The sequence below is a fragment of the Macrotis lagotis genome, chromosome 5, assembly GCF_037893015.1.
Source record: "Macrotis lagotis isolate mMagLag1 chromosome 5, bilby.v1.9.chrom.fasta, whole genome shotgun sequence".
Taxonomy (NCBI): Eukaryota; Metazoa; Chordata; class Mammalia; order Peramelemorphia; family Peramelidae; genus Macrotis; species Macrotis lagotis.
In genome coordinates, this window is record NC_133662.1 from 127745064 (window position 1) to 127760905 (window position 15842).

At 33.3% G+C, this 15842-nt stretch overlaps 1 non-coding gene across 1 annotated transcript; it reads right to left on the reverse strand.

The window, feature by feature from the left end:
* Nucleotides 1-1542: 1542 nt before the first annotated feature.
* On the reverse strand, nt 1543-1645 carry LOC141490381 (U6 spliceosomal RNA). Its single transcript, XR_012469208.1, has one exon. It is a non-coding gene; the product is annotated as a U6 spliceosomal RNA (small nuclear RNA).
* Between the last annotated feature and the right edge of the window lie 14197 nt (nt 1646-15842).

Below are 15842 nucleotides of genomic sequence, written 5' to 3' on the forward strand. Positions count from 1 at the left end.
AACACTTCTTGATCTTTCAAACTATTATAACTTTGTTTTGTTACTGCCTCCCAATAGCCCCCCCAAAATAAATTGTTATGTATATTTTATGTATACTTATACATATATAATGTCTCTCCCAACAAAACATTTATCAAGGACAGAAACTGTTTCACTTAGATCTATATTGTGCCTAACACATAACAGACATTTAAATTTATTTGCTTATTAACATACTCAATTGAACTTGGATGGAATGTTTAGATATGCTAAAAAGTTATATATATTTTAATCTTTTATCATATAGCATTTGTAACTGTCCTTTATAGAAGACATTGCAGTTATACATGATATTGAGCTGAAAACAAATAAGATACTAGTTAGTGTAATAAAGTTTCAATGATATCTAAATAGAATAGATTGATTGATCAAAGTTAACATGGTTAAGTTAAAAGTAAAAACATTAAGTGCCTATAATATATTGATCATTATATGAGGTATTGACAAAATAAAGACAAAATAAAAAGATCCCTGCTCTCAGGGAACTTACATTTTTTCTAAAAGGATACAATACAAAAACAAACCAGAAAATAAATACAAAAATTAAATTGAATATATGTACAGAAAGTGTTGGGTTTAATTTATTAAAAAAAGAACAGCCATAGAAGAAAAGAATGACAGAGATCTGACTTGATAATTGTTTATGTGGGGAAAAAAACAGGACTTTTATAGACATAAACAATATTAGCTCATGAGACTGGGAATCAATAATCCTCAGTTCTAATTCTAGATCCACTATTAACTAGTTGTTTGCTAGGCACATTACTTAACCTTTCTATGGTCTTAGATTCTCCATGTGTGAATGAGACAGGAAGAAACTATATAATCTGTAAGGTCATCCAATTATATAACAATTTATGATTCTATAACTCTAGACAATATGACATGGTTGTCCCTAAAACTCAAGCAATTTTTTGGTGCCCTGAAAGCTCAGAATTGGGATGGTAGTGCCCCCATTGTACTCTACCCTAGTAAGACCACATCTGTACTATTGTGTCTATTTCTGGGTATGACATTTTAAGAGGAAAATTAACAGCTGGAGTGGGTCCCAAGGAAAACTGCCAGGATAGTAATTGGTTTGGAAACTACTTCTTATAAGGAATAGTTGTAGGAACTAGGGATGTTCAGTCTGGAAAATACAAAAGCTTAAGGGAAACATGACTGCTGTCCTTAAATATTTAGAGATTCAAGTGGAAAAGGGATTAAATGTTTTCCATGTTGGTAAAGAGGATTGAACATGGACCACTGAGTAGAAGTTAATGGGAGGCAGACTTAAACTGAGTACTAAGAAAAAGTTTCAGAGCTTTTCCAGAAATGGAATGGGCTGCCTCTTTTGCTCCTTTCCTATCCCTGGAAATGTTCAAGCAGAGACCAGATAAAAATCTGTCAGGGTCTTTTAGAAGATTCCTGAATCAGTGGGATGTTAGGTTCAATTTCTAAGTTTCCAAATTGAAGTTTCTGTATTTTCTGACGTTAATCGTAAATGTTTTCAATTTCTTTTCAAATATTTTCCTTTGCTTCACAAATTTGCATGTCATCCTTGCGCAGGGGACATGCTAATCTTCTCTGTATCATTTCAATTTTAGTATATGTGCTGCTGAAGCAGGAACTCAAATATTTTCCACAAAGAAAAAAAGTGTCACATTTTTCAGTAACTTTTTTCCTTCTAAATACAACACAATATAATTCTAATTCTGTTGTATTTGTCAGTCATTGGTCAAGATGGCAAAAGGAACTATTATTTACCCAGAAACTAGGGCAATGAGATAGTTCAATGGATAGAGTCAGGAAGATCTAGGTCCCAATGTAACTTCACACATTTACTAGTTGTAAGACCCTGGGTTTACTTAATCTCTATTTATCTCAGTTTCTTCATCTGCACAGTGGGGATAATAAAAGTAACTGCCTACCAGGTCTATTATCAGGATCAAATAATTGTAAGGACTGGCACAGTGCCTTATATGTAGTAAGAACTATGTAAATGTTAATTATTATTATTTTAAAAAACCTATTCTTTATAAATAGAAAATGAGTTTGTTTCAAAAGAATAAGCTCGTTTAGGAATGTATAATAAAAATTATAAATTAAGTTTAATATACCCTTCCTTTTCTTTTATATAGACTTTCAAATTTATACACTGAACTAAGGCAGGGAATCTAAATTTTATCTCCTGTTATGGGACTGTGCATCTTATCAGTAAAGTTAATAGAAAGAACAAATTAGTTTTCTAATTTAATGACTTAAAACAGAATGGAGGCACTGGCAGTGATTAATTGGTCCACTAAACTTTAAGGACATTGTTGGAAAACGATTGTGATTTATACATCAAACTGATATACTGATTCATTAACATTTTTAATAAGCCAGGCTTTTCCCTCAGGTTGTTAGCTTCATGTTTATTCTCATTTGGTGCCACTTAACAAAAAAGAATGAAACAGTAAAGGTATGACCCTTCCCAACCTCATTTTATACTAAAGAGGATGGAAATGAATCACTGGGCTATCTATCAGAAGCAGAGAAGGATCCAGAAGGCAACAAAAAGGGGAACAGCAATGTAGACTACTAGTGATAAATTACAATTGGCCAGCATTCACATCTAAATCAACACTGGCATGATAAATGGAACTCTACAGGAAATAGAATTAAAAAAATGTTTTTGCAAGTTTTCATTTGTGCACCATTTTAGTAAGCACAAATGCTCAGCACAAGAACGGCCTAGTATAGTAACCTTCTAAATTGATGTTTCAAGGAATTTACAATTCAAATCTGAACTAATTTCTTTGAAAACAACTAATAATCCTTGGATTGATTTTTTTTGTGGTTCTATTATAAAGCATTATCATTTACAATTTTAAGGGTTGTTTTACCCTTTGGACTATTAGAAGCATTAGGGAATAATGAAAAGAGTTCTGACTTTTGCATTAAGACACTTGGATTAAAATCCAAGTTCCCATACTTCTTAACTATATGGACTTAGACAAATGATGCTAGGATTAGTTTTCCCTAAAGAACAAATGTACTCCACAGCAATGGAAGATTTAAAATACAGATTGAGATAGTGACAATTGTTTAGGAAAGGAAAAAAGAGCTTCTCTCATGCCAAACAAAGCCTAGTTTGAAAGTGATACTCAGGGATGTTAAATGACTTTCCTACAGTCACATACAAATGTGCTCTATCTATGTCCTGTACCTCGAAGTTACATGTATTTTTTAATATTTCGTGTTAGTTTATTAAGATGAGAAAATAGGGCTACATTTGGATCTGGTTCTCCTACTTATTACTTGTATTTTCTCATCTATAATATAATAGAGATGGACTAAATCAGTTATCATGTCCCTGCCAGGTTCCTTCTTTATGTTCATATTGTAAATGAAGTGACTAGACTTGATTACTTCCCAAATAGAGCTCAAATGGTAAAGCTATGATCCTATTGAAATGATAGCAAAAGTCTGTAACAACCCTGAGAGTAAGAATGTTCTCTTATTTAACCCAGTATGTCTCTTGATGTGTGTCTATAAAGTCTGATTGTCAACATATGGTTGGTGTTTAATATATATTTGTTAAATTAATCATTAGAGGAATATATTAATTCTCATCCTTCTTGTCCTGTGTGTAGTCTTTGACATTGTAGATTTCTCTCTTTTCTTTGATACTCTAGGATTAGCAGACAAAACTCTTCTCATTCTCCTCTTACCTGATCATGTCTTATTAATTTTTTGGTGGGTCATCATCCAAGTTATTCCCACTCATCATGGCTGTCACCCCAGGACTCTATCTTGGGCTCTCTTCTCACATTATCCCATTTCACTTGTTGATTTCTTCAACTCCCATGAATTCAATTATCATCTCTATGTTGATGATTCTCAAATCTATTGAGCTCCAGTCCCACAGTTCCAACAACCTACTGAATATCTTGAACTAAAGCTATACAACATTATCTTTCCCTAAAAACTTTCCCCTATTCTTCCGGTTGTTTTTTTTTTACTTTTTGCATCATAGGCTCTACAATCCTTCTGATTATGCTAATTACATAATCTAGGTACCATCCTCAACTCCTTTCTTTCATCCCCCTCCATATCTAATCTGCTGCTATAAACAGTTGATTTTGCTTCATAACATCTCAGTGCAGCTCCTCATTACTTGATGCCCAGACTATTACACTAGCCTGCTTATTGAACTACTTGTCCCAAGTTTCTCCCTAATCTAATCAGTTCTCAAAGTCTTCTTCCCAATGTAGATCTGATTATGTCACCACCCAAAACCAAAAAATGCCAGAAGCTGCCTTTCACCTCCAGATCAATTATGAAATTTTCTATTCAGCCTTAAAATATTTTTGTAACTGAATCCCCATACCTTCCCAGGCTTCTTCCAACTTAAATCCTCCCACAATATTCTATAATCCAATGTCACCCCTGCTTAATTCTCCTTGAATAAGACATTCCAACTTTCATAGTCACAAATATCTAGAATGTTTTCCTCCTTATTCCTATCTCCTGGCTTCTTTCAAGTTCCAGAAAATGTTTTACTTTCTATAGAAAGAATTTGCTAATCCTCTTTAATTCTATTATTGTCTTTCTGCTGATTAGTTCCAGCTTATTCTATATATAGCTTATTTGTAAATAATTGTTTGCATGTTGCTTCCTTTATTAGACTGTGAACTCCTTGAGAGTAAAGATTGCCTTTTGTCCTTCATTCTATACTCAGAATTTGGCCCAGAATCAGACATAAATAAGGGGTTTAAAAAGTGTTTATTGATTGATGAACTGATGTGAAGAGACAGATGAGTTGGACTATATCTTCTTTTGGCCCTTTAATGACCCCATTTCCCACATCTCCCCAAAACTGACTTTTCTAGGTACAGAATTGGATATAGAATCATTCACAAAGCAAACTGATTTAAGCACAATATTACCATTGTCTATAAAGCTTTAAAAAATTTCCACATATACATGTGTGCACACACACCAGCAAATTCTTTAGAATTTGGGGTACTTTCCTAGTTATAGGAGCTCACAATTCTCAAACACACCTGTGACTATATTCAGATGGCTCAGGATATGTAGTCATCAGAAAGACAAACTTGTTGAGTGATTCCATAAAGTATCAACAATTGTACAATTGCCTAGGTCTTCACCTTTCCTTATTGTCTTCCTCTTTGTGGTTTTCTTTCCTTCTGTTTATCTGAACTCTTGTTCCATTCACTTTTTGCTTTTATCATAATATTCAGTCTTCTATCATCTCCTTTTCTTTTCCTTTTCCATTCACTCAACTATATTTTTGCTGTACTGTTATTAACATTAATAATACAAATAATTAATGATAATTATTTTAATAATACTATTATTTAAAGAATGAATAATACATTTGAAAGATAAAACAAAAATAAAAATATTTCTTGTACTATTTTCATAAAAATCACAAGTCACATATTAAAATAAATTAAATCATTCCAATGTCTAGGAAATGGGAAAACTAGTAAATATTCCCATGAAAAAGAAAATATGCTAAGTTATATGAGAAATCATCAAAGAAAACTCTCCCAATATCTTAGATGAAGAGCCTAAAATAGAAATTGAAAAAAAAAGACATTGATCACTTCCTGAAAAGAAAAGAAAATGAATGGATGAAATGAAACCTCCCACAAAAAGTATAGTCATATCCCTGCACTATCAGGCCAAGGAGAAAAATACTTCAAGTAGCCAAAGGGGGAAAAAAAAAAACAAATGTATGCAGCTTAAACAACGTCCATGTTAAAAGAACAGAAGACTTAGAAAATGATATTCCAGAAACAAAGGTGATGGGATTACAACCAACAATAACCCTCCCTGCAAAATGGGGTATAGATAATTCTTTATAGAGGAATTACATATTTCATGAAATAGAGAACTTTCAGGCATTACTGATTAAAAAGAAAAACAACTGTATATAAAGTTTAACATTCTTTCCTTTATAGGAAAATGATAAATGTAACTTCTAAAACCTTTATCATTAATATTAGGAGTATACATAGACAGAAGGCATAGATCCCAGTCAATTATCTTGTTATTATTTCCAAAAAAAAATGAAGACGTGAGAAAAGGGGATACAATGGGAGGAGAACAGAGAGGCTGAATGGGAAAAACAATTTCTCACATAAATAAAGCATATAAGGAAGAACTTTTATTATCATTATTGTTGTTCAGGCATGTCCAGCTCTACATGAATCCATGGGGTTTTGTCCATGGGGCTTTCTTAACAAAGTTATTTGCCATTTCCTTCTCAATTTACAATTGAGGAATTGAAGCAAATAGGGGTTAAATGACTTACTCAGGATCACATCAATGTTTTAAGTGTCTGAGGTCACATTTGAATTCAGATCTTCCTGACTGTAAGTCAGTGCTCTATCCACTGTACCAACTAAATGCCCAAAAAACTTTTACAGTGGAGGGGAAAATGTGGGGGTGACAGGCAATGATTGCAACACACTCTCATCTGAATTAATTCAAACACAAGAATATCTCTTTTTCTGTCTACTCAATTTTGTTACAGAAAACTATCATGTTGTTTAGTTGTTTCACTTTTCATGCCTCCATTTAGGGTTTTCTTGGCAAAGATATTGAAACAGATTGTCATTTCTTCCTCCACTCATTTTACAGTTAAGGAAACAGGTAAACAGAGTTAGTGACTTGCCTAGGATTATATAGTTATATATACTGAACTCAATATATAGTTTATTTGAACTCATCTTCCTGCCTAGACCTAGCATTTATTTATTTCATTACTAACTGACCATACAAATCTATCTTACCAAATAAAAAAGAGAAGGGAAAGGAGAAAGAGAGATATAGGAGCAGATTAAGAGAGGCAGTGGTTAGAAATCAAAAAGATTTTAGAGGGTAGGCACATTAAGAGGAGAGGGATAAAGGATACATACGAAAATAGGATGAAGGGAAATACACAATTAGTAGTAATAACTGGGAATGGGAATGGGATGAGTCCACCCACAAAATGGAATAGCGAAATAGATTAGAAATCAGAATTCAATAATTTTTTGAAGACACACAAAATGGTTAAAATAAAGGACTAGAGTAGACTCTATGCTCCAGTTGAAGAAAAAAAGGCAGGAGTAGTAGTCCTGATGTTAGACAAAGCAAAATTAAAAGCAGACTAAGAGATAATTAAGGAAAGTACAATTTGCTAAAAATCTACCATAGACAAATAATATCAAAACTTTTAAGTAGAAATTTCTTTTAAAAAAAGGCTTCATTTCTCAAATAAATATGGTACAGAATCAAAATTTATGAAGGGCCATTCTCCAATTAATAAATGGTCAAAAGGGATATAAAAAGGTAGTTTTCAGGAAAAAGAAATCAGAACTGTTTATAGTTATATAGAAAATGTTTTAAATCACTGTCAATCAGAACAATTCTGAAAGATCCCTTCACACCTTTCAGAAATGACAAATGTTGGACAGGATATGAGGAAATAGGTATACTAAAATAATGTTGATGGAATTGTGAATTGGTTCAATCATTCTGAAAAATAATTTGGAATGAAAACCAAGGGTCTATAAACCTCTATTAGGGCTGTACCTCTAAAGAGATCAAAGAAAAAGGAAAAGAACCTATATATCTAAAAATGCTTCTAGTCACTCTTTTCTGCAGGCATATAATTAGAAATTGAGAGGAAATTCATCCATTACATAACGACTAAACAGATTTTTGATGGTTTTGATGGAGTACCATTGTGCTACAAAACATGAAAACAGTGAACTCCTAAAAAGTGAAATGAGAAAAACAGGGAGTTCATTGCATGCAGTAATGGCAATTACATAATAATTATCAAAAGTAAAAGACATGGCCACTGTGATCAATAAAAGGATCCAAAACAATTCCAAAAAGATTTATGATGAAAAATTTCTGTTTCTAGACAAAGAATAGATGAACTCTAACTACAAACAGATATATATATATATATATATATATATATATATATATATATATATATATTCTTGCTTTTTGCTATATGGTTAATGTGGAAAAGTTTTTCATGATTTCATAAATATAACTGATATTTTGTTTGATTTCTCAATGGGTGGGGTAGAGGTGGTAGGGAAAGAGAGAATTTTGAAATCAAAATATAAAAAAGGATTTTAGAAATAACAAATGGATTTAAAAGTGAAATATAATAAAGCATTGTGTCTGGAATATCTTTGTTGAAGAACAAATGTTTTACACTTGGAGTGTTAACATATAACTAACTCAATTATTACCTTAACAGGGATTACTTAACAAATGAACTAGCAAAAGGCAAAAACCTTAAGGTGATGAAATATGAGACAGTAAATATTAAGGCCATAAGGGAGGAGGAAAGTTTGGAAGAAAGGACAAGTCTCTCACTTTTATGGAGAGAAGCTAGAAGTAAGTTATCATACTTCACATTCTTTAATAGTATACAAAAGAAATAGTCAATTAAGGTTGCTCAAAGTAAGAGTATTAAAGTTAATATAATGATCTTTTCCCCATGGAAAACAATTGAATATCTTAAATTTCCTGTTAATAAATGCTAGTAAAATTTTATGAAAAATCACACTAGACTGTGAACTTAAAAGTTAGGTTCTGAGTTGTCCGTACGTATCTATAAAATGGGAGTTGAAGTGGTATTCATAGACCCAAGAGTATTATAATTGGAAGGATGGCTAGGATAGAGTACTAGAGTTACAGTCAAGAAGATTTAAGCTCAAATCTGGCCTTAGACACTTAATACTTAGCTGTGTGATTTTGGGCAAGTCACTTAATCCCATTGCTTTGCAAAATAAAAAAAAAAAGTAGTATAATTGGAGCAGATCTTAGTGCCTCTAAATACTTTACAGTCTTAATAGAATGTGATTTTTATGATTTAAATAATTTTAGCAAATAACCTATATCATGGCACCTTTCAGTAGAATGTTATAGATAGTGGACAAACTAAAAACAAGTAGTCAAAGAAGGAGGCTATTTCAAAAATTCAGGCAACAGTTTAGGAGGGCCTAAGCTATAATTGAGGAAATACAATCAGTTTATTTTTCTAATTAATTCAAATGATCATTGTCATTGTAAGGCTGAACTTAAGCTGACTTTTACATTAAGAGTAAATCTGAACAAACAAATTTCCTTGCTAATAATGAAAAAGGGAAAATGCTAGAGGAGTTGCTATAAGTTAGAAATTTTGTTTTTACATGTAGTTTAAATACTTCTATAATTCAAGAAATACTCATTAAATACCTACTTTCTTATTGATTGTTGCTATAAACAATGTTTTTTAAATTATTTTTCATGTTTCTATATGGAAGTTGTTAATTATCCTGATTCATTTTCTGTACTAATTTCCTAGTTTTTTCCAACATCATTGTGCTGTCTGCAAAGAGAGATTTTTTTTCTTCTCTGTTGCTATATTCTTTTGATTTTGTTTTGTCTTATTTTTATATCTGAACAGGAAGCAGTGAGATACAGGAGAAAGATCACTGATTCAGAAGACACAGGACTCTGTTGACATAGCATACCCGATATATAACAAAAAACCATATTACCAAGGACAAAATATTCATCTTTCCTGAATCTCAGTTTCTTCATTTATAAAATGAAGGATTAAGTCTGGTTGATATTTATGACTCAACATTATTAATCCATATAGCTTTTTTTTTAAGTTTTTGCAAGGCAATGGGGTTAAGTGGCTTACCCAAGGCCACACAGCTAGGTAATTATTAAGTGTCTGAGCCCGGATTTGAACCCAGGTACTGAGGCCGGATTTGAACCCAGGTACTCCTGACTCCAAGGCTGGTGCATTATCCACTATGCCACCTAGCCACCCCGTCCATATAGCTTTAATCATAGAGAGAAGGTACTTTCTGTTGTACCTATTTGTATTAGAAAGCTAATGGATTTTTCCTCATTATAAATTATGCTAGATCTTGATTTTAGATATATAATTTTGACCTTATTAAAGAATAATCTTTCCACATTTTTATTTTCATGATTGGTTATATAAATTAGTGCTATATTTTGCCAATTTTTTCCTGCCTCTATTGAAATGGTCATGTGTTTTTTAAATTATTTTTGTTGCTTGTATGATTGATCATGCTAATTATTTCTCTAATGTTTAACCATTCTTCTATCCCTAGAATGGACACATTTTCATTATAATGGATTATTTTATAAATGCATTACTATAATTTACTTGTGAGGAATTTATTTTAAAATGTTGACTCAAAATTAATTATTGAAATTAAAGATGAAATTTAATTTCTCCTGGCTATCTCTTCCTTTCTATCTGCCTCATTAGATTGGATCCTCAGTGAGATAACTGTTGAAGATTTAAGTTTCACTCAGAATTCATATTCTTATGACTAGAACTCTTCATCCATCATCTCAATTGCTATGTTTATTCTTATTATAGTCATCTGTATACTATGAAGGACTTAAGGCAAAGTCATTTACTAATATAGCATAAGAACAGTAGCCATAATATATAGCTGTAATATGTAAAAAGCCTTGGCAATTAATGCAGTCAATGGTGTACTCACAAGGTCTTAGGAATTTGGTCCCACAGTCTATTTTGGATGTTACTATTTGGCTATAATCACCGCCCCTTTCAACTTAGGGGTCAACTGACATCCTGGTGGAAGTTACAGCTTTGTATTTTAGGTGAAAACTTTTTTACTAAAAGTAGTAAAAGAAGTAAATCATAAGTGCTGGGGTGCAGTAGACAGAGAGAAAATAATTTAAGAGATGAGGAAAACATTTGGGACTATCTGCATGAAAAGACTGGAAGTAATGGTATGATGTGTCTATATAGAGGAATTTATTTCGAAAAGTAGAAGAGTTACTTCATTATGTGAGAAATATGGCAATATCAAATGAAGAGAAGGGGAAGAGAGAAAACAAAGATCTCAGTGAATGTTCTTACATTTTCCCCATGAAATAGGAGCCAAAGTTCTCATTCGACAGGATGGATGAGGGAAAGATGTGAGAGGCTGGAAGGTAATTGAAAAGATTTAGAATCACTATTGTGTAGGATTAGTGAGTTAAGGATATATAAAGAAGAATATAATTCTGAAGAAAAGGGATCAAGTTGGGATTACATAACAGAAGTCTATATTGAATTCAATCAACATGTTTCCCTGATTTTGTTCAAATTCCTTCAACAATGCATGTGTAGGAGTGAAGGCAGTATCTGGGCTGATCAGTAGCATAAGTTTGATGACCAAATAAGGGTGGCAAGGGATTTAAGGGAAAAGGATAACATAGAGTTAAAATGGTTCACTAAAGAATACAGATGGTAAAGGTAGGTAGCATTGAAATCATGACCTGGGAAAGAACAAAGGGAGAGATGGATTATATGTCATGGTAAGGATGAAGAATTGAGATCGAAAGGCAGAGTAGAAAGTGTCATAAAAATAGATAGTGATAAGATAATGGAATTTTGGAGTTGTTATATAAATGAAACATTTGTGGATGTCTGCCAGATCAAGAGCATGATCATTTGTGTGTGTATGTGTGACTGAGGTGGGTTGGAAGTCATTGAAAGCGGATCTGGAAGATAAGAGTGATAAAGGTACTATCACAAGTATGTGAAATTCCCAAGAATAAAAGGGAGTTGGGGCAAAGCTATGAGCCACCCACTGAACTTATTCAGGAAAGAAGAAAAGTATGCTGGAAGTTGGTAGACAACAACCAGCAGAATTTTGATTGAGAGGTAGATGTGGATTGAGAAGAGAGGATACTGAGTGATGGTGGTAAATGGGATTCTGGAAGTAGCAAAGGAAAGCATGGACTATTCCAGTTCTCCCAACTCAACCAATGAGTCAAGGGAATGAGTGAATGTGCAACTAGTGCAGGAAGGCTAGGTCATTGGAATAGAGACAAATCTCAATGAGAGCCAGCAGCTGAAGGAAGGAGGAATAGGAAAGATTTAAGATGAAAAACTTTGTTCCTAATTTACAATGTGTCTAAAGGAGAGGCAACATATCAAAGGAGGAAAATTGATCTTAATGATTTCCAGAAAATCAAGAAAGCATTAAGAAAAACTACTGAGCTATGTCTCCTCCCATGTATATAATATCTATATAAAATTAACTATCCACACATAAACTGAGGGGGACCAGGATAAGGGTATTAATAGGTAACAATAAGGAAATCACAAATAATGTTCAAAAATGGGCCATATCTTTACCTTCTCACAATTGAGTGAAGCATGAAAAAATATTAAGATCTTCTTGTGCTTATTGTTTGTTATTTTAATAAAAATTGGGAGTAGAAAAATAGTCTTCTCTACTAGATCTTTTGTTCTAAGACTACAAGATTCATAAGAAATAACTGTTTAGCTTTATATATAGATATGTATGTATGTATGTATGTATGTATATATATATATATACTTAAATAGTTAATTGAACATATATACACACAACCACAGTTTTATACAAACACATACAATCACAAACACATACAAACACAAGCCAATCCTGAATAGATAGCTCAAGTCAAATCAACAAGCATTTATTTAGCATTTATTATGTCCTAAGCATTGCTAAAAGTGCTGGGAATGCATTTATAAATAATATGGAAATCTCTGTTCTCAAAGAGTTTACATTGTAATGGTAGTAGACTACACAAAGAAAGGGAAAGAGTTAAGAAGGTTTGGTGGATTAAGAAGTCTGTAGAATCAGGGGTAGAACCTAGAAAAGAATGAAGGAGTGGTCAAAAGATCATATGTGATATTAAAATATGTCAAAATGAGTAAAAATAATCAGTCAAAGAACATAAACAAAAAGTTCTAAAAATAATTGCAAATGATTTACTGACCATACAAAACAATGTTCCAACTTTAATTGCCAAGATAATGAGAAATGAGAATCTCAAACAAGTAAAAGTTTATTTCACCCTGCAAATTGGCAAACATGACAAAAGATGGCAATAATCAACACTGCAGAGGGTGTGGGAAAACAGACATACTGGTGTATTGTTTTTTGAATCAGTACAATCATTTAGGAAAACAATTTGGCACAATGCAGTTTAAAAGACCTCAGTGTCTTACACTTTGAAACAGATTCCACTGCTTATACCCTTTGACATGGAGATTCTGTATCCATGCTTCCACTCTAAGAAAGCCAGTGCGTATTATGAAGAAAGTCTTCATGTACACTCAAATATATTTAGCAGTGCTTTCTGTGACAGCAAAGAATGAGAATCAGACATTCAACCAGGGAATTACTAAACAAATATTGTATATGATTATAATGGAACACAACTGCTGGAAGAAATGATGAATACATTGAATATAGAGAGGAATGTCAAGAGAGTGAAGTATGTACAGATCAGAAAAAAAATTTTAAAAAAACTACTAGAAAAATATAAACAGAAAGAGGAACAATTAAAAGAGCTATGTGGCACAGTGGATTGAGCACTGGCTTAGAATCAGGAAGACTCATCTTTTTTGAGTCCAAATATAACCTCGGTTGCTTATTAGCAGTGTGACCCTGAGCAAGTCACTTAATCCTATTGGCTTCGGATCCTCATCTGGAGAAGAGCTAGAAAAGGAATGACAAACCATTCCAATATCCTTGCTAAGAAAACCTCAAAATGGGGTCATAAAAATAGGACATGACTGAAATTATTAAACAGCAACAGCAAACTATGGAAAAAAATCAAATGAATATTGCAAAATAACAAGTATGGGAGGAGTGTGGTCAAAGAAGTTGCAAAAACCAGAGAATCCTTCCAAAATTTTTACTATAAGCTGTCTTAGAAACAAAGGATTAGCCTTCTTTGAATTGACTACAGAAAGAAAAGCCTTAAAGTAGTGAATGAAGATTGTAGCATTCCCTGTCACTGGAGGTTTTCAAGTACCGACTGTCAAGGAATTGATAGATGACTATCAAGAATATTGTGGAGGTCAGGAGTCATGATGATGGAGTAGAGAAAGCACTCAACTGAGTTCTCCCAACATTTCCCTTCAAGCAATTTAAAATAATACCTCAAATTGAATTCTGGAATGACAGAGCCAACAATATGTCAGAATGGAACACTCTTCCAGTCCAAAGAAAGATCTATGACAGGGAGGTAGGGGTTGATCTAAAGCCCCCTTGGATGAAATGACAATGGTGGGACCAGGTGGTAAAAAGAGAAGCAATAACAGCTTTAGGAGCTCTAAAGTCAGAGACAATAAGGGAAACCTGGCAACTGGTCAGAAAGAGAACACAAGGAATTCTTGTGCTAACAATGGACACAGGACTAGACACCATATGGCAACTTCATTGCCTATAACCACTTCTGGGTTCGAGGATGCAGAGAGAACCGCTTTTGCTCAAGAGGGAGTAAAAGCCTTGGAGAGACAATTATGCTTTTGTTCACAAAGGATCACAGAACCTAATGAACACCATCTCTTCAGGTCCCAAGGGAGAAGAGAGTTCTCTTGAAAAGTAGTGGGCAGCTAGGTGGTGAAGTGGATAGAGCACCGGCCCTGGAGTCAAGAGGACCTGAGCTCAAATTCAACTTTAGACACTTAATAATTGCCTAGCTGTCAATTGGGCAAGTCACTTTACCCCATTGTCTTAAATAAATAAAACTTTAAGAAAAAAAGTAGTATTGATTGAAATCCCAAGGGATCAGGAAACTTTCCTGGGGTGGGGGTGGTGGGAACGACCACTCCAGGAATGATTTTAAACTAGGCTAAGCATGTCCCTTCAATTCTTATATTCCATTGTGCAAATCCATTGGAAGTTCCTCTACAATGGACTGCAAAATGACCATTTTCCCAGTTTAAAGGAATTTTTAAAATCTCAAAGTCAGCATGACATAGTGAATAGAAAGCTTGTAGAGGCATCAGACCAGGATTCAAATCCTGTCTCTGATATAAACTAGCTATGTAAAAGCAAGTAAAGATGCCTGTCATTCCCTACTGTACTATAAATTTTGAAGGTAAGGACCTATATTAGTAGAAGTTTCTTCATCAAAGAATTCCCTTGGCAATAAAATTACAGTTTCAGTATGCCCACAGAATATTGGAATATGCTTTTTTCTAATGCTTTCTAATAAATTTTCAATTAGAAAGAGCACAATTTTTATTAAGATTATTAACATCAAATCTCAAGGTACCACTTCACACCTATCAGATTGGCCAATATGGCTAAAAACGAATATGATCAGGGTTAGGTGGGATGTGGGAAAACTGGGACACAATGCATTGTTGATAGAGTTGTGAACTAATCCAACCTTTCTGAAGACCAATTTGGAATGATTTCCAAAAGGGTAATAAAAATGTGCATAACCCTTCATCCAATAATACCACTCCTAAGGAGATCATCCCACATGTACAAAAATATTCAAAGCAGCTTTTTTTAATAGTGGCAAAGAATCAGAAATTGACAGGATGCCCATCAATTGGGGAATGGCTGGATGTGCTGTGGTATATGTGTGTGTGTGTGATAGAACACTATTGTTCTATAAGAAAACATGAGGGATAGAATTTCAAAAAAAAGCTGGAAAGACTTGCATGAATTAATGCAGAGTGAAATGAGCAGAACCAGAAGAACACTAACAGCAACACTGGGTGATGGTCAACAATGACAGTGCAATAAACAAAGACAATTTTAAAAGACATGTGATAGAAAATACTATCCACATCTAGAGAAGGAACTAAGGAGATTAAATGAAGACCAAAGCTCATTATCTTCAATTTTTTAAAAAATTGTAGTATGTATTATACCATTTTCCCCTCTCCATTGTTTTCTTTCTTCCATTTAGAGCTGAATCTTCTCTCACATCATGATCAATATGGATCCATT